The sequence below is a fragment of the Chiloscyllium plagiosum genome, chromosome 21, assembly GCF_004010195.1.
Source record: "Chiloscyllium plagiosum isolate BGI_BamShark_2017 chromosome 21, ASM401019v2, whole genome shotgun sequence".
NCBI lineage: Eukaryota > Metazoa > Chordata > Chondrichthyes > Orectolobiformes > Hemiscylliidae > Chiloscyllium > Chiloscyllium plagiosum.
In genome coordinates, this window is record NC_057730.1 from 12,134,200 (window position 1) to 12,157,550 (window position 23,351).

The window sequence follows — 23,351 nt, forward strand, 5'->3', positions numbered from 1 at the left end:
ATGTCAGAGGCTATGGGGTGACCTTATAGAGATTTATAAAATCATGAGGGGCATGGATAGGATAAGTAGACAAAATCTCTTCCTTGGGGTGGGGGAGTCCAGAACTAGAGGGCATAGCTTTAGGGTGAGCGGGGAAAGATATAAGAGACCTAAGGGGCAGCTTTTACATGCAGATGGTGGTATATGTGTGGAATGAGCTGCCAGAGGAAGTGATGGAGGCTGGTACAATTGCAATATGGATGGGTATATGAATAGGAAAGGTTTGGAGTGATATGGGCCGGGTGCAGGCAGGTGGGACTAGATTGAGTTGGGATATCTGGTTGGCATGGACGAGTGGACTGAAGGGTCTGTTTCCATGCTGTACATCTCTATTACTCGATGACTCTAATCGATTTATGGATGACATCAATGCCGAGATCTGCTTGGGAAACCTGTAAGCTCAGTTTTCCTCACCACTCCCCTCCTCCCCTCCACCCCATTACCACACCAATCCAGTGAGGTTGGGGCACTACAAAAGGCAAATGCAACCGTAGTGCTACCCCACTGTACCCAGGACATTGGTGCCCACTGACGGGGGTTGAGAGTTGGACAGTTGTGAGGATCCCAATGGTATTGGTGAGGAGACCAGCAGATATCACCATACCTCACTGAAATGCTAATTCTCTCAATCTTTACAGAGATAAAACAGAATGTTTACATCAGACCACATGTAAAACTCCAAAAATTTAAGGAAAGGCTGATCCCTGAAATACACCTTTTCAAATTCCTGTCTAAGTGTTTGAAACTGGATTTTGAAGTAGTGATGCATTCATATTTGATTTAAGAAAATGAATCCAGCAACACATGATCTGTTACAGCTACATGCATGAGATTTTGTTGAGAATATCTTTTGTGACTTATTGCGTACGGTGTCTCAGGAGATCCACTCGCAACATGTTAAAATGTTTGCATTTGCTCCAATTTCTTGTAATTGTGACACTTGCTTCTAAAAATGTTTTACTTGACTCACAATCCAAATCAAGACTTTGGGTAATATGCCCTGTTGACAGAAAGAAGCGTATTCTCTGGCTCATTGTGTTCCAACGATCCCATTCACTGAAAGTCAAGACCAATTATCAGGGCCCCATGCTGAGGTGGGACACCATTGGAAGTGAATCCTTGGGATCGGAGGCAGTGCGCTGAGATGCAGACAGGAAAAGGATAGTGAATTTTATTATTTTTATTTTTATTAATGTGATTAATTAAAATTAACAAGCAGTACATTTAAGTGAATTAAGGCAAAATTATCAAATGGGATGAAACCAAATCTAATGGAATATAGTTTATTATTTATAACCATTCGAGAATACCTGACAAAATTTAAGAGTAGAATATCCATCAATAGTTAAAGGTTTGCCTTGAAGCCCCAAGTGAGTAAGTTATCCACCCATTGGGCGAAAGTATCTTTTGAGATTTGAAGACTCTTAATACAGCTAAATATTTCAGTGAAAGGATTTTGTTTTAATAGCATTCAGGTCCCTCCCAATTTGCAAATGTAGGCATTAACCCACTGTACAGATTCCTCCCAGTTTCATGTGATGCTAAGCTATTTAACATTATTCCCTAATCATTCAGTAAAGAGGCTTTTGTGGGTTTTTATCTCGTCAGTTTATTTGTCATGTTTTATACTCATACTGAATATTCCTTTCAACTCTCTCTTATTCTTTCAAACATTAAAGAATTCTTTGTTAAAGCTTCATCAGATGTTTCATTTCTCTTTCACTATGCAGGTTGCTTATTCTGGTTCCTAATGGTACCCAGATGATAAGGATCCTGGCCATCTCTTATTAGTTGGATGAGATAGTGTCCTTACCCCTGAACTCGGAGGCCTGGGTTCAAGTCCCACCTGTTCCTAAAGTGTGTGATAATATCTCTGAACAGGTTGATTAGAAAAATAGGTTAAAAAAAATTAGTTGGATGAGGGGCCCTCTTGTGGCGCAGTGGTGGTGTCCCCATCCCTGAACTGAAAGGTCCATGTTCAAGTCCCACCTGCTCCAGAGGTGTATAATAACATCTCTAAATAGGTTGGTAAGACATATAGGTAAATAAAAATAAAAGGTAGATAAGCGACCCTCTTGTGGTGCCATGGTAATGTCCCTAACCCTCCTGCTCTAGAGGTGTGTAGCCCTGTTGATGATACCTTCTATCACTTTACAAATGACTGAGAGTCGACTAATGGGGTGGCAATTGGCCGAGTTGGATTTGTCCTGGTTTTTGTGTACAGGACATACCTGGGCAATTTTTCCACATGGACGGGTAGATGCCAGTGTTGTATCCCTACTGGACCAGCTTGGCTAGAGGTGTGGCTAACTCGAGAGCACAAATCTTCAGGACTCTTGCTGGAATGTTGCTAGTCTTTGCAGTATCCAGTTTAATGATTGGAGACATGTTCGAACTGACTTCCTTTTTTCAATTTCAGTCAGGATTGATTTTCCTGCTCCTCAGATGCTGCTTGACCTGCTGTGCTTTTCCAGCACCAGAATCTCGACTCTAATCTGCAGCATTTGCAGTCCTCACTTCCTCCTAATTAATTCTCCCCGATCAATTCAATTTCAGAACAAAACAATTGCCATTTTTTAAAAAATGAAAACCCCACACAACTAACCTGCCAGTGGTCCATCTAATCCATGTCTTATTAAAGTGCAAATGATTATACAAGGTGGGGTAAATGCCTCTAGAGGACAGGTTAACTGCAATTGTACAGTATTGGATTCCCCGGACCTTATTGCAGGCTACTCACACCCATGCCCAGTGACACAGCCTGTGAAGACTCTCCCCCAAGTCTATCCTCATACGTTTGTGCAGTGGCAGCAGTTGGGCATCTGGCTGTGAATATCAAATCAAAAAGTGCTGTTTGTTTCCTCAGAGGAAACATCGTATTTCTCCCAGTTTGCTGTGAGGTGTCCTGATAAAGTAACTGCTCCAAAAGCTTGTGATTTCGAATAAACCTGTTGGACTATAACCTGGTGTCATATGACTTCAGACTTTCTCCAGCCCAGCCCAACACCAGCACCTCCACATTATAACCTTAAGAAAGGTCAGCTAATTTTAATTAGTGCTAGTGCCTGTAAGCAAGGAGATGAACAGGCAGCACAAAGTTTGCATACTGTCTACATCGTCTTAACTGAGTATGGTCTAATCATACATTGAAATTCTCACTAACAGACATTATCCAATTTTTAGCCTGAATTAACTGATGTCAGCATCTCATAAGACTCTTGAACACGCTCCAACTTTGAACTGACCTGCTGTGCTTTTTCAGCAACACATTCTTTGACTCTAATTAGATTACATTACAGTGTGGAAACAGGCCCTTCGGCCCAACAAGTCCACAGCGACCCGCCGAAGCGCAACCCACCCATACCCCTACATTTACCCCTTACCTAACACTACGGGCAATTTAGTATGGCCAATTCACCTGGCCCTGCACATCTTTGTGACTGTGGGAGGAAACCGGAGCACCCGGAGGAAACCCACGCAGACACGGGGAGAATGTGCAAACTCCACACAGTCAGTCGCCTGAGGCGAGAATTGAACCCGGGTCTCTGGCGCTGTGAGGCAGCAGTGCTAACCACTGTGCCACCGTGCCGCCCACCAATCTCCAGCATCTGCAGTCCTCACCTTCTCCAACTTTGAACTACCCTGGATCATAGATGTTACTTAGCTCATTTCATTCTCCCTTATTTTCAGACATTAAATAAAATAGCTATCTTCAATGCACTTTTGAGTTTGATATTATTGATTGAGCTGCAAATCAGCAAGGTTTTCATTAAAACCTAAACAGTTTTCACATTATTGACAAATCCCACGAATGATCACTTACATCTTTTTGGGGGATATTCAGATCGATTTGATTGTAGATTGTATTACAGAAGCTAAACCTCACTGTGAAGTCCTTTTTCCAGGTGATTTCCTATGCACCTCAGCAAACCTAGTGCACGAAGAGGAATCTTATACATGGGCACAGAAACCTTCAAAGTGCAATAAATGTCAAAAGATATTTTGTGAAAGTGAACTTATTGGCAGTGCGATCAGGCAGTAGGGAGTTAACTGCTAAGCTGAAAAACCAGCTATCTCAAATAGAAGGAATTCATCTTCCTTCACAAGAATGTACATCTGAATGAAATGTGGTTGTTGTTATGATAACATTTTTTGGGTGTTACTGTATAGAGTTGGATCAAGAAGACAAAAAGAAAGCAATTAGCTTATTCTAAGTAAACAACTAACTTGTTTCAAGTGAAAACCATCAATCTCTAAATTTTAATCCACTTATTCTTGTTTGCTCACTTACTTCATAGTTGAAGTAGTTTCTGGAATATACTTGCCATATTGCTGTAAAAAAGTTATCAATCTTTTCTCGGCCTAGCATTTTTCTTCTGGGTTGCTTGGAACAAAATGTCCTGGAAACTAAGTATGTCCGTGTTGTTGCCCCTCTGGCAATCCTGGGGAGTTGCCAACATTATCCACTCTTGTTCTCTCCTTGTGGCAGTGAAAATCAATAAAAACTTAGAAATGCCCTGAACTGGAGAGCCATCTCGCTGATTTTTCCATCTGGGACTGAAACCAGGCCTGAGGCCTAGGGATGGATTGCCTCAGGCACCACCATTCAGGCCACTGGTCTCCTGCTCCCCCAGAAACTGGACTAACTAGTCCCAAAATGAGGTCAATTTCAAATTGGAAATTGAACGTTATGAGGTTGGAGGTGCCAAGGTATTGTCATTTTGTCTGTCAGACCTCCTTGCGAACAAGCAGTAACTAGTTAAGGATGACCAAATCCATGCAACATAAACATTAATTATCTCTGCTGCAGCTTTGTCCACTTCCAATGCACCTTAATGCCAGCACCACTGAAACCTTAATCTGTACTTCTTTCAGATTGACCCTCAGTGACTCTAATATTCTCTTTATTGGCCTTCCATTGGGTATTCATGATAGACCCTAAAACTTGTAAAAACTTAAACCATCTCATCTTGCCCTGAACCAAATGTGACAGACCTTATTTTTTGCTGAAAATGTGTTGCTGGAAAAGCGCAGCAGGTCAGGCAGCATCCAGGGAACAGGAGAATCGACGTTTCGGGCATAAGCCCTTCTTATTTTTTGCTGCCTATCTTAACTCTCTGGCTTTAAAAAACATTACATTGAAATCCTCTTGCTCACCTTATCATTCTTTGACAGCGATCTCCATCTTTACCATCCCCCCTCTACACTATACAACACTTGGCCTAACATGCATCGCTTGATTTTACCATTAGTGGCAGAGTTTCCCAAATTAAAAATTAAGCACTTATAATTTCAGTTAAATGAAGCTTTCGTGAAAAAGTGTCAATTTCCTGTCAGCTGCAAGCCTACAGTATCATATAAGACTGAAATATGAAAAAGCAATTTGTCTCATGATGAAAGTTCCCTCGAACCCAGTTTCACACTTCAACATAGAAACTGCTCTCCACAACTCACAATCCTGATTTATCTGAGGCTGAAGGAAACTGTCATTTTAAAAAAAAGATATCATTTGGTAGTAATTCTCTATTTCAGTTTTAAAAGTATCCTCAGATATCTTTGGCAAAATTGCTGGGTTTCTTTAATCACAATATTTTCAGGAGAAGGGTTGGACTCACCCTGGGGATTTCATGATAGCATGAAACAGAAAGAAGTTTCTCAGAGTTGATTCGTTATTATTGAAGTAGTTAGCCATGGTTCACATCTTCTCAACTGAGTCAGAACATTGTAGATTTGAGTCCCACTTCACATCTGGATGTACCCAGTGAGTACTGAGGGAATGCCAAGCTACTGACAGTGCCATCAGATGACAGATGAGATATTCAAACTAAGGGCCCGAATCTTCTCTCAGGTTAACATAAAAGCTCTCGCTATGCTATTCAGAGATAAAGCACAGGAGTTCTCTAATACATCCTGGTCAACATTTACTGTTCGACTCAACACACCAAAATCGCTTATTATAGTCACAATCACAATGCTGTGTGTGTGTAAACTGGCCATTTTTTATGCATCACAATTAAAAGTGCTCGTGAGCCACCAAATGTTTTGGACATCCCAAGATCATGAACGTTGCCACATAAATGCAGTTCTTCCTATGTTTATTTCGCCAAATAACTCATTGGTGATTTTTGGATGATGTTGTCAAGAGGGAGTAACTCAATGAAAAACAGAAGGAGCCAAGAATAGATCTTCAGTATGTGGAAAATGTAAAAAAAACCATTGTAAATGATTCTTTGAAAAGGATTGGATATATGAGAATTGAATCAGATGAATGCAGCTCCATCAGGGAGAGTGGTAGTGAAGTGGCAAAATCACTGGACTAGTAATCCAGAACCCTGAGCTAATCTTCTGGGATTATGGGTTCAAATCCCACCATGGTAGATGGTGAATAGTCAATAAAAGAAGACATCTGGAATGACAAGTTAGCCTAGCGACAATTTTTTTAGATTAGATTAGCTTGTGTAACCACTGCTGATTGTCATAAAAAACCTTTAGAGAAGGAAATCTGCCATCCTTGCCTGGTCCGGCCTACATGTGACTCCAAACTCCCAGCAATGTGGTTGACTCTGAATTGCTCTATCAACAAATTGTCCAGCAACTCAGTCAGTCCAAGGGAAGTTGGAGCAACAGAAATACCCACATTGAATGAATGAAATAAATACATAGAAAAGACCATGGTAAAGGGAAGAATGATGTGGTTGATAGTAGCAGGCGGCAGGTAGGTTAAGATGGATGAGTAAGGGTAATTTACCATTGACCCAGTCACATAGGACATCACTGTAGCTTTGGTAAGGGCTCTTCCAATGCTTTTACAGGGCACTGATTGGAGCAATTCAAACACAAAGCTACAGAGAAAGTTAGCAACAATTTGGGAGGTTTTTAGAGAGTCAAGGAAGGTTGGAGCTGGATGGTCAGATGGGTCAAGGTCAGTTTTATTGAGGAATGGAATGATGATGGCTGAGCTGAAGATGTAGAGAACAATACTTCAAGCACTGACACAGTTAACCACATCAGCAAATGGGAAGGACCCTTGAGTAGTCAGTGGATCCATGGCAATCGGGTCAAAGGAGCAGGAAAAGACATGGGTCATAGGAGAGGACCTAGAAAAAATTGACAACTCATGGCTAAGGAGTCTTAGGGTAAGTTAGGCCCAACGTGCTAGGGAAAGACAGGGTAATGGGAAAATTAGTGCATCTAATTATCTCAACCTTAATGACAAAGATGACCATTACTTCATCAACTGATCAAAAACATTTTCACTCACTTCCTAAACCCTAGACAATTCTTCAATCAACCCCCAACACTCTCTTACCTTCCCACTGCACCTTCATATACAAATATAGGAAACATAAAGTCTGCCATTTCATCTTTTCCCCATCATCATCCTGAGCCTCAAACTCTCCTTTGGGCTGAAACAGTGATGTAGTTCAGTTCATTATCCATTTTTGCTGCTTAGCATGCAAGTCTCACTGTACTGGAGGGATCAACTGAATATTGGGTCATCATTTGGTTGAACACTGTTAGCCATGTGGAAAATTACATGTTGAACATCTTAAAAAAAAAGGGTAATCACATTTTTTTAAAAACCTTTGAAGTAATTCAAACATGAACAGGATGATTTGAGGTGCCATTACAGGAAGTGTCTCTGTTCTCTTTTTAACAATGTTTATACATGAGAAATGCTGGTGCAAGGAATTGGGGGAATGAGAAATGACATGAGGGATCAGTGATTAAGGTGTACCTCTGATGGCCAGTGTCATAAACATGTGGAATCTCTTTCCCACCGGATAGAAAATCAAATCATTGACAAAGCTTGTCTGCAAAGAGATTAAGAACAGTTGGGTCAGAATGTCTTGTTGAAGGGAAGTTGCTTCAGGGTTCAACTGATTAGATAATCTTCGAAAGATTCAAGAAGAGATTTGTCATGAGATTTGATATAAGCAACCTTTGATATAAGCAACATAAAGTGTGTGAAGGAGCGTGATGTCCGATGTGTCTTCAGGTACTGTTACCTAGTAGGGTGACGAAACATCTGAAACCAAACATTCTAGCTCAGCGAGCAAACCTACATCCAGAACCTCAACCTGAGCTACAAATCTTCTCAAAACTCACTAGCTGGAAAGCTGAATGAGAAGCTGCAATGGCCAATCACTCATAAACATTAACAAGTCACTCTCCATCTGCTCCACTGTTAAGTATCTTGTGCTGTCTTGAACCATATTGTTATAAAACATAATAGGAAAGGCATTGGATGTTTGCCATTATAATTTTCTGTTTAACACTCACTCTGGTCTCTCTGATCAGATCAGAGCATAACCACTGCTTTTATGGACAGCAGGTGACAATGTTGCTTCGCCTCTTGTCATTTAGACCTCCTCTTCACCTATCTGTTATTTCTGTATGTGCTCCATTATCGTCCTCACTGACACCACAATCCCATGATATTTAATCTTTTCTGCTTTCCATGCTATGATATACCTTCCTTTTTGTTTTAATTCTCAATCCCCCTTTCTCTGCCTTGGCACTTGTTTAAAACATTTATATCTTTAACCTTTTCTGATGGAAACATCAAACTGAAACATTAACTCTTTGTTTCTCTCTCTCTCTCTCTACAAATGTTGCTTGGCCCGGTGAATATATTCAATACATCTTCTTCTCATTCTTGCTCCTCAGTGGAGAGACGGTAAGAGAGAAGGCTTTCCTTTTCTCTGTCAGTCCCTCAGAACTATCACAGAAACCCTACAGTGTGGAAGCAGGGCATTTGCTCCAGCGCATCCACACCAACACTCTGAACAGCATAACAATCAATCCACTCCCTCTCCCCCAGCTTATCCCTATAACCCGACATTTCCCATGGCTAATCCACCCAGCCTGCACATCCCTGGGCACTTTGGGCCAATTTAGCATGGCCAATCCACCTACCTGCACATCTTTGGACAGCGAAAGGAAACTGGAGCACCCAGAGGAAGCCCATGCAGGCACAGGGAGAATGTGCAAACTCCACGCAGATAGTCGCTCAAGGGTAGAATCGAACCCGGGTCCCCGGTGCTGAGGGGCAGCAGTGCTGACCACTGAGCCACCATTTCCCCTCCCCAGCTAGGATGATGCTTGCTTCATTAATGTGGAGAGGCTGCTGTGCTGTGGATAACACACAGGGGCTTTGGCTTCAGTCCCTTCCCACCAGCTGGGGGCGCAACAAGTGGTCTACAGGTTGATAGCCCAGCCACTTGGTTACAGTAACATGCCCAACAAGTGCCGAGGTGACACAAAGATGTGCAGCTTCAGGCCCACAGATAGGAATGACACCATTGCACCACTAGACCAACTCAGGATGGGTTGAAAAAGAGTGGAGCTGAGAAACGGAGAACAGAAACCGAGGATTTGCAATCAAGGGTGTTCCTAGAATAGAGAGTGGTTTTGGCAGACAAGAGCAGGACCTGCTTTCTGGGTCCAGGCAGATGTACCAAAGAATGGGCTTGAGGGAGAGGGGATGAAGGCCAAACCAGAGGAGTAGCCCATGTGAAACAGAGTTTAGAATAGGGATAAAATCTTCAAACCTTCTGATGAGTGTATGGTTGAGCAGATGAACTGCAGAGATGTCATGGCAAATGATGGCTAAGGATGAGACAGTTTATTGATGAAGAAGATAGGAGAGAAGCAAACCCAGGGGAGCGAGAACAAGGGAGAAGAGTAGAGATAGATGTTGAAATCACTAATGAAGTGAAGTCATTCCATGCAAAGGCTGAGCCAGGAAAACAGTGAGAATATTTCAATGAGAAATTGGTCAGGCTATTCCAGTAGGCAGTGTAGAAAATTATTGTAAAGGACAAGAACATGGGAGTTGCCCGAAGGCGGAGAAGGTATTGGAAGGATTTGGTCTGATGTGTGGCCACATTACCAACAATGCAGCAATCCAGGACAGGTAGTTGATGGAAGGTGTAATTGGGCTCAGAAGTTTCAGTCAGCTGGAAGGCACATCTCCCATCAGCTAGATTTCATTAGGACCATGTGAATCCAGAACAAGCTCATGGAAGGCACGGGTCTTCATCATGAATGAATGGACAATCTGGACGGAGATATGTAGAGGGGCAGGAAGAGTTGATCTGCTGGCAAATACCAAAGAGTCATCACTGGGAGGTTGATGGAACACCAAGAGGGGAGGAAAGATTAGCCCCCAGTGGGAGTTTAAGGGATGAATCATTGGCTGGGACAATTGCAGTTTGTAAAGAGGCAGTGATGAGTGCTTTGATGGGACCCATGGAGGATGTCAAGAGAGGCAGAATTGGAAGCTGTAGGCATGTCAAAGAAGGGGTCATTCCTGAGAAGGTGGGAGGACAAAGAGCACTGAATATTAGGGGGGGGGGGATTCTTCAAGGGCAGAGAAACTGAGAACTGAGGAACAACAAGGTGGAAGGGTCTAGGACGAGTAAAAAAGAAAGTAAATAAGGAAGGAGAAGAGGGGATATGGAAATTATAAGAGGTTTTTATTAACCCAGAGCATTCCCATTTATCTTCCTTCCTGCTGCCACTAAATTATTTTCTAACAATCCTAATGACCTCAAACTGGACTTTTTGTAATAGGTGATGAGGAAATAGGTAATATTTTTTGAGGGTTTTTGGTATTGCTGAATAAGGAAGGTTGAGTTATAAAGAAAGGCTTGGACTTTTTTCACTGGAGCGTAGGAGGCAACCTTATAAAAAATGATAAAATAACGAGGGGTATAAATAGGGTTAATGGGAGTTGTCTTTTCCCTGGGATTGGGGGAATTTCATGACTGGGGCATACCTTTTTAAGGTGAGAGGAGACAGCTTTAATAAAGACATGATGGGCAAATGTTTTACACAGAGGGTCATTCACATGTGGTGGATGTGGGTACAATTACAACATTTAAAAGATATTTGGATAAGTACATGAATAGGAAAGGCTTGGAGGGAAATGGACTAGGAGCAGGCAGGTGGGACTAGCTTAGTTTGGGACTATGCTCAGCATGGACTGGTTGGACTGAAGGGTCTGTTTGTCTGCTGGTGAATGTGGTACAATCCATTTAAGGTAGTGTGTCTTAGCAACAGGCACTCTCAGCTGAGGGATATACAGCCAAGTTTCATAGCAAAGGTCCTGCAATCTGGGCTTCATCCTTAATACTCTGTCACTGTGCAGTCATTTCTCAACCTTCCGCAGCACCAATTATCTTTCAACCCATGCTAAATTAGCAAAATTTCCCTCTGTAAGATCATGTTCAATTGTCCAACCTCATCTCACAAAGCCCTGAGAATGTGACTCTTTCAATCCAAGGATGAATTTGAACTCAGATCCCTTTGTGAATGAGTTCCTGTTCCAGCCAACTTCTGTCTCATTCCATACCTGAAACTGTCACTTTGAAATTAATGCCAGTTGAATTGATCCAATTAAGTAAATTGCAGTAAGTATAAACTTAAAAGCTTGTTAAGGGAAGAGAAATGTATTGTGTCCTTGGAGCAGCATGGCACTGAGAGGCACCAGTATACTGCAAAATGTAGCATTGAACCGCGCTGTAATTGGATCAGAGATATGGTCGGGAGAGGCTGGCCCATATCAGATGCCAGTGCCCAAGGATGGGGTGTATACAGCCTGGTCTGTTGGTGACTGGTGTCCAAGGTGCAGGTCCAGAGGAGCAAAAAGCAAGCTACAGTTGCCAGGTGCCCATGTGGACTTTTGTGTCAGATAATCCTCAGTCTTCAGGTGGTAGTGCTGAGTGGATAATCTATTTTGGCCTCCTCGAATAGTCTCCAGCATCACAAATGCCAGCCTTTGGCCAATTTGATTCACTCCCCGTGATATAGAATCATAGAATTCTTACAGCCTGGAAAGAGGCCATTCAGCCTGTACTGACCTTCCAAAGTGCATCCGACCCAGACCCAGGCTTCCTCCCTATCCCCAAAATCCCATATATCCCATGGCTAATCCACCTAACTTGCACATCCTGGACAATATGAGGCAATTTATCACGGCCAGTCCACCTGACCTGCACATTGTTGGACTGTGGGAGGAAACCAGAGCACCTGAAGGAAATTCACGTAGACACAGAGAAAACATGCAAACCCAGGTCCCTGAGGTTAGCAGGCAACAGTGCTAACCACTAAGCCACTGTGCTGCCCAACATAACTTGACACTTAATGGTGTTACCATTGCTGAATCCCCCACCATCATATTCTTGGGGTTTCCATTGACCAGAAATTCAACTGGGCTCGCCACTGAATACAGTGGCTACAAGAGCTAGTCAGAGACTACGAATAGTGTGGTGAGTAACTCACTTCCTGACTCCCTGAAGCCTGTCCACCATCTACAAGATGTTGAGGTCAAGAAATACTTGGAGGCACTGGATACTGCAAAAGCTTTAGGCTCTGACAGCACTCCAGCAACAGTAATGAAGACATGTGCTCCTGAACTTACCTCCCCCACAGCCAGCTGTTTCAATACAGCATCTAACTGACAATGTGGAAAATTGACCAGCATGTCCCATACATAAAAAAAAGGACAAATCCAACCATCAGTCTACTCTCAATCATCAGCAAAGTGATGGAAGGTGCCACCAATAGTGCTATCAAGCAAAACCTACTGAGCAATAACCTGCTCAGTGACACCCAGTCTGAGTTTTGCCAGGGCCATTCTGCTCCAGAGCTCATTACAGCCTTGGTTTAAACCTGGACAACAGAGCTGAATTCCAAAGGTGAGGTAAGAGTGACAGCTCTTGACATTTGACAGAGTGCAGCATCAAGGAGCCCTCGCAAAACTGGAATCAATGGGTATCAGGGACAAACACTCTGGAAGTGAGATGATAGCGATAGCCCTTAGAATTAGTATTAGAACTAGAACTACAATTAGAATTAGGTTTTTTGATATGTGTACTCGAGTCACAAAAACAACAAGAGTACAGTGAAAAGTGTACACTGTTGCCAACACATGGCACCATCATAGGTACTAAGTGACTAGGTACAACTCTTAGGTACAAAACATACAGAAACTAAAGAAAAAAGGTTGCACTACATTACAGACGTACATAGTACAAGTTATTTAAATAAGAAGCAAAGCTAAAGAAGTTATGTAAATAAGAAGCAAAGCAAAGCAAGGCATTACAATCTTCCTATAAGGGCTTCCATGCGGTCTGACCGGGCTCCACCAGTTCCCAACCAGTAATCATCTTCGTTTTGGGTCTGCTGGCCTCCCCCTGCTTCAAGACAGAAAAGACAGAAAAACACAAGAGAGAGTGAAAGAAAAGAGGAAAAAAAGAAAAGGAACGGATGGAGTGGATGAGCTCTGGTTGGAGCCACTGAATCGCAAGGCATGTCTGTGAAAGGGACCTTTTATCAACCATATCTGGGAATGAGCAACAGGAACTCCTCTCAGTGCAGTGCCTGCCACTCGACAGCCCTTGACATCAAGGCAACATTTGACAGAATGTGGTCAAAACTGGAATCAATGGGTATCGGGGGCAAACTTTCTATTGGTTAGAGTCAAAGCTGATACTTCAGAAGATAGTCTGGGTTGTTGGAGGATGGTCATCTCAGCTTCAGGACATCTCTGCAGGAGTTCCTCAGGGTAATAACTCAGGCCCAACCACCTTCAGCTGCTTCATCAATGACCTTCCTTCCATCATAAGGTCAGAAGTGGGAATGTTCACTGATGATTGCACAACGTTCAGCACCATTCATGACTCTTCAGATACTTAAGCAGTCCATGCTTAAATGGACCAAGATCAGACAATATCCAGGCTTGGATTGACAAGTGGCAAGTAACATTCGTGCCACACAAATGCTAGGCAATGACCATCACCAACAAGAGACAATCTAACCACCATTCCTTGACATTCAACGGTATTACCATCACTGAATCCCCCACCATCAACATTCTTGGGGTTACCATTGACCAGAAATTCAACTGGACTCACCACATACTCACACCTACAAGAAGAGGTCAGAGGCTAGGGATACTGCAGCGAGTAACTCACCTCCTGACTTCCCAAAGCCTATCCACCATCTACAAGGCAACAACCAGGAATGTGATGGAATACTCCCACTTGGTTGGATGGCTGCATCTCCAACAACACTCAAAAACTTGACACCATTCAGGACAAAGCAGCTGCATCATTGGCACCACACCCACAAGAAACCTCCACCACTGACACTCAGTGGCAGCAGTGTGCACTGTCTACAAGACGCACTGCAGAAATTCACCAAAGATCCTCAGACAGCACCTTCCAAACCCACAACTACTTAGAATTAGAAGGACCAAGGGCAGCAGATACATGGGAACACCACCACCTCCAAGTTCCTCTTCAAGCTACTCACTATCCTGACTTGGAAATATGTTGTCGTTCCTTCACTGTTTCTGGATCCAAATCCTGGAATTCCCTCCCTAAGGCCATTGTGGGTCAACCCACAACAGGTGGATTGCAATGACTCAAAAGGACAGCTCACCACTACCATCTCAAGGGCAACTAGGGACGGGCAATAAATACAGGCCCAGCCAGCGCCGCCCATATCACACGAGTGAACTTTTAAAAAAAATCAACGTTTATGAGCTTCTCACCACTCACTAGCGATAATGGTTAACAGGAAAATGCGACTTTTTGGTCTTAATGTTTCACCCAATTTCTCACCGTAGTCCACCCTATGAAGATTCCACCCAATGAAACACATGTTTACTGTCAATTCCACAAACACTGGCTGCAACAAAAAGAGTTGAGAGCAACCAACAATGAATCGCTCTGTAAATCTGCAGCTTATTTGCAAGCAGAGTGAAGACAGATGTTTGCAAAGAGTCCAGCGTGGACTCTAGCATGTTAGCAGATGTAATAAGTATTTTTAACTGAGTTAAAGAACAACGGGGGCAAATCTTCCCACAAACGGGGCCTGGGACCGCAATGCGTAATTAAACCACACCAATCGTTTTTACTGCAGGCAAGATGCCAACATGATGCTGCCCTGCTGAGTTGAATGACAGTTGCGTGCAGCCAGAGCTATCGATGCTGTTGGGTAGCAGCATGCCTCAGCAGGGATCCCACATTCCTGGGAAGCCAGTTAAAGCCAGCCTGTCCCTCTAAAATGCCTAGTACATTCTGCCTGGAATAGATGCTGGACCTGTTTGTGGAGAGAGAGTTTGAGCAAAGAAGCATACAATCCCTGTGGTTTGGAAGCAGGCTATTCAGCTGATCGAGTCTACACTGACCCTCTGAAAAGCATTCCACCTAAGCTCACACCCCCTCCATACCCTATCCCTGTAACCCCACATTCTCCATAGCTAATCCACCCAACCTGCACATCCCTGCACACATTGGGCAATCTGGCATGACCAATCCACCTTCCTGCACATCTGCGGAGCAGGAAGGAGACTGAATGATGAGACAAGAAAGGAGCTCCAAGGCTCTCTGACACTATATTGGAGACCACAGGAGGCAATGGAGAGGTGTCATCTATCTAGACGGCCTCACCCATGGTGTGCAGCTTGTTAACAGCCTCAGTGCATACCACACAATAATCTAGTCCATATAAAGAGCTACCTCACTCAAACACATTACACCAAACTCATTGACAACATGTTAAAGCTCTCTGGAGGCAACATGAATTAACCAATAGGTATGGCTGCACATCCATATCCCCGGTAAGAAGGCAGTGATTGGTGTCTAATATTAATGTGGCCACTGCACATTGCTTTGTCAATGATGGGGCTGAAACCATTGACAATGGCAATGTCCTTGTAGCTCATCTTCCTCCTGTTTCGTTTTCAATAATCCTTTCCCCAACCTTTTCCAATTTACAAAGAGCTGATAGGGTGGGCCTGCACTTCTTGCCTCCTCACTCATACATTCCCCTCCCGTCACCACGAAATTATCCTCGTGCCTTTCTCTTTTCAGATACACAAGAAGTGGAACCTCACCAGACAGTGGCAGGAGAGCAAGGGAACAGCGAGACAATGCTGAAGAACCAGCACTGACACTCAGCCTCACATCCATAACCACCAGTCTCAGAATCTGACACTAGCGGGTACTTTCAGGAGCAGCTTCAAGATGGGATCAGCACTTGGTGAGGCTCCTGCAATAGGGTTAGCCTGAAGTCAGAGTTGGCCAACTCCATGCAAGGTGAGATAGCACAGAGGTTGTGCTGCAGAGGGTTCAGAGTGAGCATATTGATGGGGTGAGTACTCACAGTGAAACACTTCACTGATTAGCTGGCCTGGCAGGGAGCTTATGTCAAACATCATGGACTGTGGAGAAGCCAGGCACCAACTAGGCACTGAGCTTTCAGCAGTGGCTAAGCGGTGGCCAACTTCATGAGAAGGCTTACAGACTCAGACACAACACGGGTGTATTAGCTTCCTTTGCTGCCTGCAATAAAAGCCACTCAGTGTTCAAACACTGACTGGATTCTCAGACCCATTGTCATTCAGGCCCAGTTTCTTGCCACTATGACTACTTAAAGTAGCATTTGCAAACTCTTACAACAGTCCAGTAATCCAGGAATGGACAATTGCTAAGGCAGCATTGGTCAACCCCACCATGTGTTGGCCATTAACCAGTTTGCCCAGACTGTCAGCTCCCATAGCAAGGTAACTACTCAAAGCCAGCCCTACTAGAGGCAGAGCAATCCTTCAGGACTATCTGCAATCTCTCCCAGTGAAAGTCAACAGTCTGCTGACAGCCAAGCTGCACCCACTGGGTTACACTGTGTATTAGGATTTGTCACTTCCCTGCTCAGAGGATCTGTAATTCCTTTTTATAAACGGACAGACATTTGCTCTTTGGCGCCCCGAACCTTGCTGCACTTTCCTGTCAACTCCTTCGATTCCCAGTCAGTCAAGAACCGATCCATCCCCGCCTTAAAAACAGTCACTGACCCTGCCCCCACCACTCTCCCTGGGGAAGAGAATTCCACAAATGACTCTCCAAGAGGAACAGCGTAAACTTATCTCTGTCTTAAACGGGAGGCCCCTTGCTTTTAAACTGGGTCCACTAATTCTAGTCTGTCCCAGGAGGGGAAAAACTTTCTTCAAATCAAGTCAAGTTCCCTTAGGATCTGATAATTTACTTTTATGTAACAAGCAAAAAAAAAGCACAGACAATAGATTCAAAACTATTTCATTTGTTTCACAGATTCGAACCTGGAATTTTCACGGCACCATTTGTTAATCTCTAGACAAAGATCTTGACAGAGCCATATGCTCCAAATTCTAGTTTTATGTAATACATCGACAAAATGCCTTGAGCAATGACTTTGACAGCTCGCAAAAAGTGACAAATCCAATAGTTTCCTGCTGGCCTGAATTTGAGATAAACAGGGAAGATGGTTGAGATAACGTGGAGTAGGGCCACATGGCTAGCAATCCAGTAAAACCTCTTACAATAATTAACTTCTAATTGAATTAGGAACTTACTTGGACATTTTTCCTTCAGTGAAATTATTGAGTTATAGCCTTAAAGAGCTAGGCCAGTGGAGCAGCTAAACAGAAGACAGGGCTAAAGATCCCCAACTACTTATAACCATCACCATGAGAGACACAGTATGATCATTAGACAATTGTAATGTATTACATGTGCGATTTCAGAGGCAGCTTTTCCTAAGGCCATTGGTTATATACCAGTTAAAGACAAAATCTGGGAAAGAAGCTGAACTGCTGAATTAAAGCAGCACAATCCTGTCTTGGCTGAAGGCAGTCTACCTATACCTTCAAAACAGGAGTTTCCAATCACAATCTGGACACCAGAATAACAATTAATAATTCTACATAAAACAATCTTTAGAAATTGCCATGCTGTGAATACTTAGGTGGACCCTTTGGATTATCATAGGCCCCACAATCTCAGACATTGATATACAGTTTGTGTGAAGAAATAGCGGTATTTAAATGTCAAATCTGCTTTACTAATACATTATAGCTGTGCCTATAACCAGAAAAAGTATTTGATACATTTACTTTGATAAATACAAACAATTAGAATTGTTTCAGTGGTTCTTCTCAATCTGAGAACAGCACTCAGTGCTGCCTTAATGTGAAGGTTTGAAACAAAAACAGAAATTGCTGGAGAAACTGAACAGGTCTGGCAGCACCTGTGGAGAGAAAGCAGAGTTAACATTTTGAGTCCATCACAATGTTTCAAGCCCCTTGGGTCACCGGATTTGAAACGTTGACTCTGCTTTCTTTTTAGAGATGCTGCCAGACCTGCTGAGCTTCTCCAGCAATTTCAGTTTTCGTTTCACATTTAAATAAAGGACACTTAGATGCCAGAATGTTGTAGTGCTTCATTCCCTAGCACTAAGACAAGCTCATTTTGAGAAGCATGAATTTAAAGCTGTTTAAAGTGAGGACATTTTACACAAATATTATTATTAGGTTGAAAATTCAAATCTTGGAATAAATTATGCAATGTTAACTGAAGGGTAGAACTCATTGATTTGAAGCAAATGATTTGATTAATTTTGTTCCTTAAATGGATGAAATACAATGAAGAAGAGCTTCTTTTGGGTAGAATTGACAATAAAGAGTGTTGTATTCCACACACTTAGAAAATGCATGGAGCTATAATAGAGAGAGACTCGGCAGAATGTTATTGGGGTCTGAAGTATCGTGGATATTGCATGACTTATGGCAGAATGAAATTATAAGTGAGGAGTTGGCCTTCTCATCGCCAGGAACAACCTTCACCAACTTTTCTGCTTTTCACAAGCGGCACTGAGAGATCGTGTCAGGGCAATGGCGAGTTGGCAGTGATTGACGATGGTTATTGATCGTTAAATGCCTTGCAAACACCCCAACTCACCTCAGTAAAATACAGCTTCCCATCTTAACAAACAAACTTGATGTCAGGAAAACTCAACAAAAGAAACCAGTGTTAGCACTTGGTGGATTTGGCTCACCATCCTCTCTGAATGACCTCCATGTAGGAAACCAGGCACCAACATCTCAGGGGATGCCCCACGGGCATCGGCATCATGGACCCCAGGTCTACGGGTCCAGTATGTGCCAGCCTCTGAGAGGCATGTCTTTGATCTGCTTACAGGTCACTTCTGCAGTTCAGTGCTGTATCTTGAGCTGCACTAGTAACTCTCATTGCAAGGCTGCAGCAAACTCAGTGTGCACCCAGGAACATACACCCAGCACAGGGACTGCACCAGGCTGCAGCTTTGGGCTCTTCATTTCCTGTCATAGCACCCAATCTCTCTCAGCCTATCTCGATGCTTATCGCATCACTGCCTTGCATTGCCTTTTTGCACTTTTCCCCCAACCCAGAGATACCATACTCATGTTACTGCAGTTTTGTCTTATCTTTTAGCGCAGACACAAAGCCAGGAAACTTGCTCTGGCTGTCTGATGATCACAGTTGTGTCTAGGGAGACATTCTTTGCTTAGGGGTTCCTGACACTGCAAGTCAAGGGCAGCCTCTAGTCCTACTCCAGCCCTGCTCAGGGTGATCAGAGTCAGTAACCTCTCCTGGTAAACGATGAGGAGCTGAATGTCAGGCAGCTCACCAGCTGGCTTTCCTCTTTCTGCTCTACTGGGAGCTGTTTGCCTCCTGGAATAAGAGAGAGGCAAGTATAACAGAAGATGAGGGTGGGTCATACAATTATTACTGTTGGTGCTCATGGGGACATGTGAGTGAGCAGCTAGTGCAGAGAGTGAGAGTGATAGAGCATGAGCTTTGGTGGGAGATGGATACTGTACCACAAATAAAGTAAACGTGAAGTATTGGAGAGAAGATGGTGGCACTTATGCTGGTGGATTGGAGAAGGACATTAAACTCCTTTCTACAGTGCTGGGCATACAGCCAGAAACCAGAGGCTGCTTTAATCTGGCTATAACCTCAGACCAGACTGGTATGCTTCAGTGCTGTGGCCTGCTCTACTGGTCACTAGGGAAAAAGGAAGTCTCATAGTGACACCACCTTGTCCAGCAGGAAGGAGCTAATTTCCCCTGCCTAACATGTCCAGGGAAAATGTCAGGCCTTGTAAAGATTGTGAAGGAGCAAATGATGCCAGTCTTTCAGCCAAAATCAGCGATTGGCGAGTTATTCCAGCAATAGTAAGATGGGGAAGAAATTGGACATAAGAGAGACATAGAGGCATTATAGGTAATTATCGAGGTGGATTTGATTGAGTGGAAATCTGACATTAGCTGAATGGTTAATGCAGTGATTTGGAAAAGCAAAAGGAATATTTTTACACTCAAATTATTCTCAGGATGTGTATTATCTTCTAGTGTCGCTTATAGTGCATTAAAGGACTCTGTAGTGCAAACTAATGTGGAATTACAGCTTCACCTAAAGACATAAGCTGTCAACTATTTCATTAGAGACCATTGTTTAGAAATTTTCTTATTTGAAGTGACTATGCAAGTACTTCAATTTTAGATCTGCACTAAAACAATGACTAGGAGTTGTAAAGCCAGAATATGATATTTGGAAACATGAATTGAAAACCATCCACACAAAACTTTGTTGGGTATGGAAAGATATTGTTGTGAATTCTTCCAAAAATAATTTAGTGTAAGGTAGACAAAACTAACTAGTTTTTCTCCAAACAACTATGTTGAGCAGTGAATGAAAAATGTCAACATAAAACAAAATCAAAGATTACATTACACATAAACCATGTTTTTTGATATAAATCTTATTGTATTTTCAAGACTGATTTGCTGACAGTTATGCAAATGGAATGTCAATGTGAGCTGAGCAAGAAAGCTACTTCTATAGGGTCCAGCCAATCATTCCATATCTGCTTCACCTAACAAAACATTCAGTGTTTTACTTCTGATGAGATTTTACACAATTCACTGTAAAGAAAATTATTGAAATATCCATAAAAACCAGTGCTTCTCATTATATTTAATTTAAATTGCAAATGACTTCATGTCAGGTCGAAATACTTCCATATTTATTCAGTTTAAGATGAAAACCTTCTTCAGAGTAATTGGCAAAGGAATCAATGAAGTGACAACGGGTGCGGTACTTATCCACCACGTTGGTGACAGCAATGTAGATTATATATACAATGCACAGCCAAAGCTCCTTAGACAGCACCTTCTAAACCTGTGACCTGAGCAGAGCAAGGGTAACAAAGTGCATTGGAACACAACCATGTTCACATTCCCCTCCAAGCTACCCAGGCTTCTGAGTTGGAACTATATTATCATTTATTTGTCATTGCTAAGTCAACATCATGGAACTTCTGATCTAACAGCCTTCTGGGTGTTCTTTCACTAAATGGCCAGAAGCTGTTAGAGAAGGTGCTCACTTTACATGACATAGATGCTTGAAGTTGCAGTACAGGTCGATAAGGTGGTTAAGAAAGCAGAGAGGATATTTCCCTTTATTAGCGAAGGCACAGCATATCAGGGCAGGGAGGTTTTGCCAGAGTTGTATAAAACACGCCAGGTGACAACCAACAATCCCTCTAATTTGTTAAATTGTCTATAGTGCTCAGGGAAGTGTAGATGAGGTGGATTAGCCATAGAGAATGCAGGATTACAGTTAATAAGGTGTGGTGGTTGGGTCGGAGTGGGATGCACATTGGAGGGTCAATTTGGACTTGATGGGATGAATGGCCTTCTTCCACACTGGAGGGATTCTGTGATTCTATGACATTCTGCACAGGGCAGTTAAGAGACAATCACATTGCTGTGGGGCTGTACTCATATCTGGAGCCAGACCAGGTAAGGATGACAGATTCCTTCCCTCAAGGACATTAATGAACCAGATTGGTTTTTACAACAATCAGCAATCACCACCATTAGACCAGCTATTAATTTCACATTTTCCTTGATCCAGATTTCCCCATTTGCCACGTTGGGATATGAGCCCATGTCCCAGAGTATTAGCCTGTGTCTCTGAACTATTAGTTCAGAATATTGTGGCATCCTCACCCAAACTGACTGAATAGACCTGCAGGAAAAAATAGCACATTCTCTCCTTTTCTTATCATTCCACCGCTGTCTAGGTTACTTTCAACATGAAGTGGAGAAGGCACGTTCATTTTTACACAAAATCAAATGAAATCTACAGGAGGTCTGACAGATGACACCTTGAATAAAGCAGCCTCACATCTTGCAGTGTAACAATTAAAATAATTTTGAGCCAAGAGTGTTGAGAAATATTCATGTGGTGGGCTGCTACATAAATGCACATTTGGCACTGAAGGTGGTGCAAAGGACCGTGAGATTTTCTCCTCGGTGGAGTTTCACATTGATTGCATGTAATACACAAGGCAGTCTTGGTACTGTCCACCCAAATCTGCTTCCCATCAACTGAAACAAATGCCATTATATTTTCCTGTTCCTTTTCTCCTCTTGAAAGCTGCATTAAGGATGCTGAGGTAATTAAGCGAACAGTGTTATAAATATAAATGTAACTGCTAATTTTGAAATCATATTTTTGTCACTGACATTCACTAAATCATACAGCACAGAAAGGAGGCCATTCAGTCCATCAGCTCTTCAATAGATGAGTTCCCCCTCCGTATAACCCTGTGCTTTTCTACTCCCCATGTACTTATTCAGTGATAGCCCTTGACATCAAGGTCGCATTTGAACAATTGTGGCATCAAGGAGTCCTCGCAAAACTGGAATCAATGGGAACCAGGGCACAAACTCTCCACTGGCTGGAGTCTTACCTCACACATAGGAAGATGGCCGTGGCTGTTGGAAGTCAGGTATTTCAGCTCCAGGACGTCTCAGCAGGAGTTTCTCAGAGTAATGTCCTAGATCCAACCATCTTCAGCTGTTTCATCAATGATCTTTCCTCCATCATAAGGTCAGAGGTGGGAATGTTCAGCACTATTTGTTACTCCTTAGATACTGAAGCAGTCCATGTTCAAATGCAACAAGATCTGAACAATATCATGACTTTGGCTGATGAGTGGCATGTAAAATTCACACCAGTCAAATGCTAGGCAATGACCATCACCTGTAAAAGACAATCTAACTACTATCCTTTAACATGCAATGATATCACTGCCGCTATCAACATCCTGGGGGTTACCATTGACTAGAAACACAACTGGACTCATCATATAAATACAGTAGGTACAAGAGCAGGTCATAAGCTAAGAACACTGTAAAGAATACAGGTAACTTACCTCCTGACTCCCCACAGCCTGTCTATCATCTACAAGGCACAAATCAGGAGGGTGATGGAATACCCCCCACTTGCCTGGACGGGTGCAGCTCCAACAACATTCAAGAAGCCTGACACCATCCAGGACAAAGCTGTCCGCTTGACTGGCACCACATCCACAAGCATCCACTCCCTCTGCCACCTACACTCAGTAACAGCAGTGCGTTCTATCTACAA

At 42.9% G+C, this 23,351-nt stretch overlaps 1 long non-coding RNA gene across 1 annotated transcript; it reads right to left on the reverse strand.

The window, feature by feature from the left end:
• Window positions 1–3,858: 3,858 nt before the first annotated feature.
• On the reverse strand, window positions 3,859–22,779 carry LOC122560535. Its single transcript, XR_006314761.1, has 2 exons — window positions 22,672–22,779; window positions 3,859–3,970 (listed from the first exon to the last, which is right to left on the reverse strand). It is a non-coding gene; the product is annotated as an uncharacterized LOC122560535 (long non-coding RNA).
• Between the last annotated feature and the right edge of the window lie 572 nt (window positions 22,780–23,351).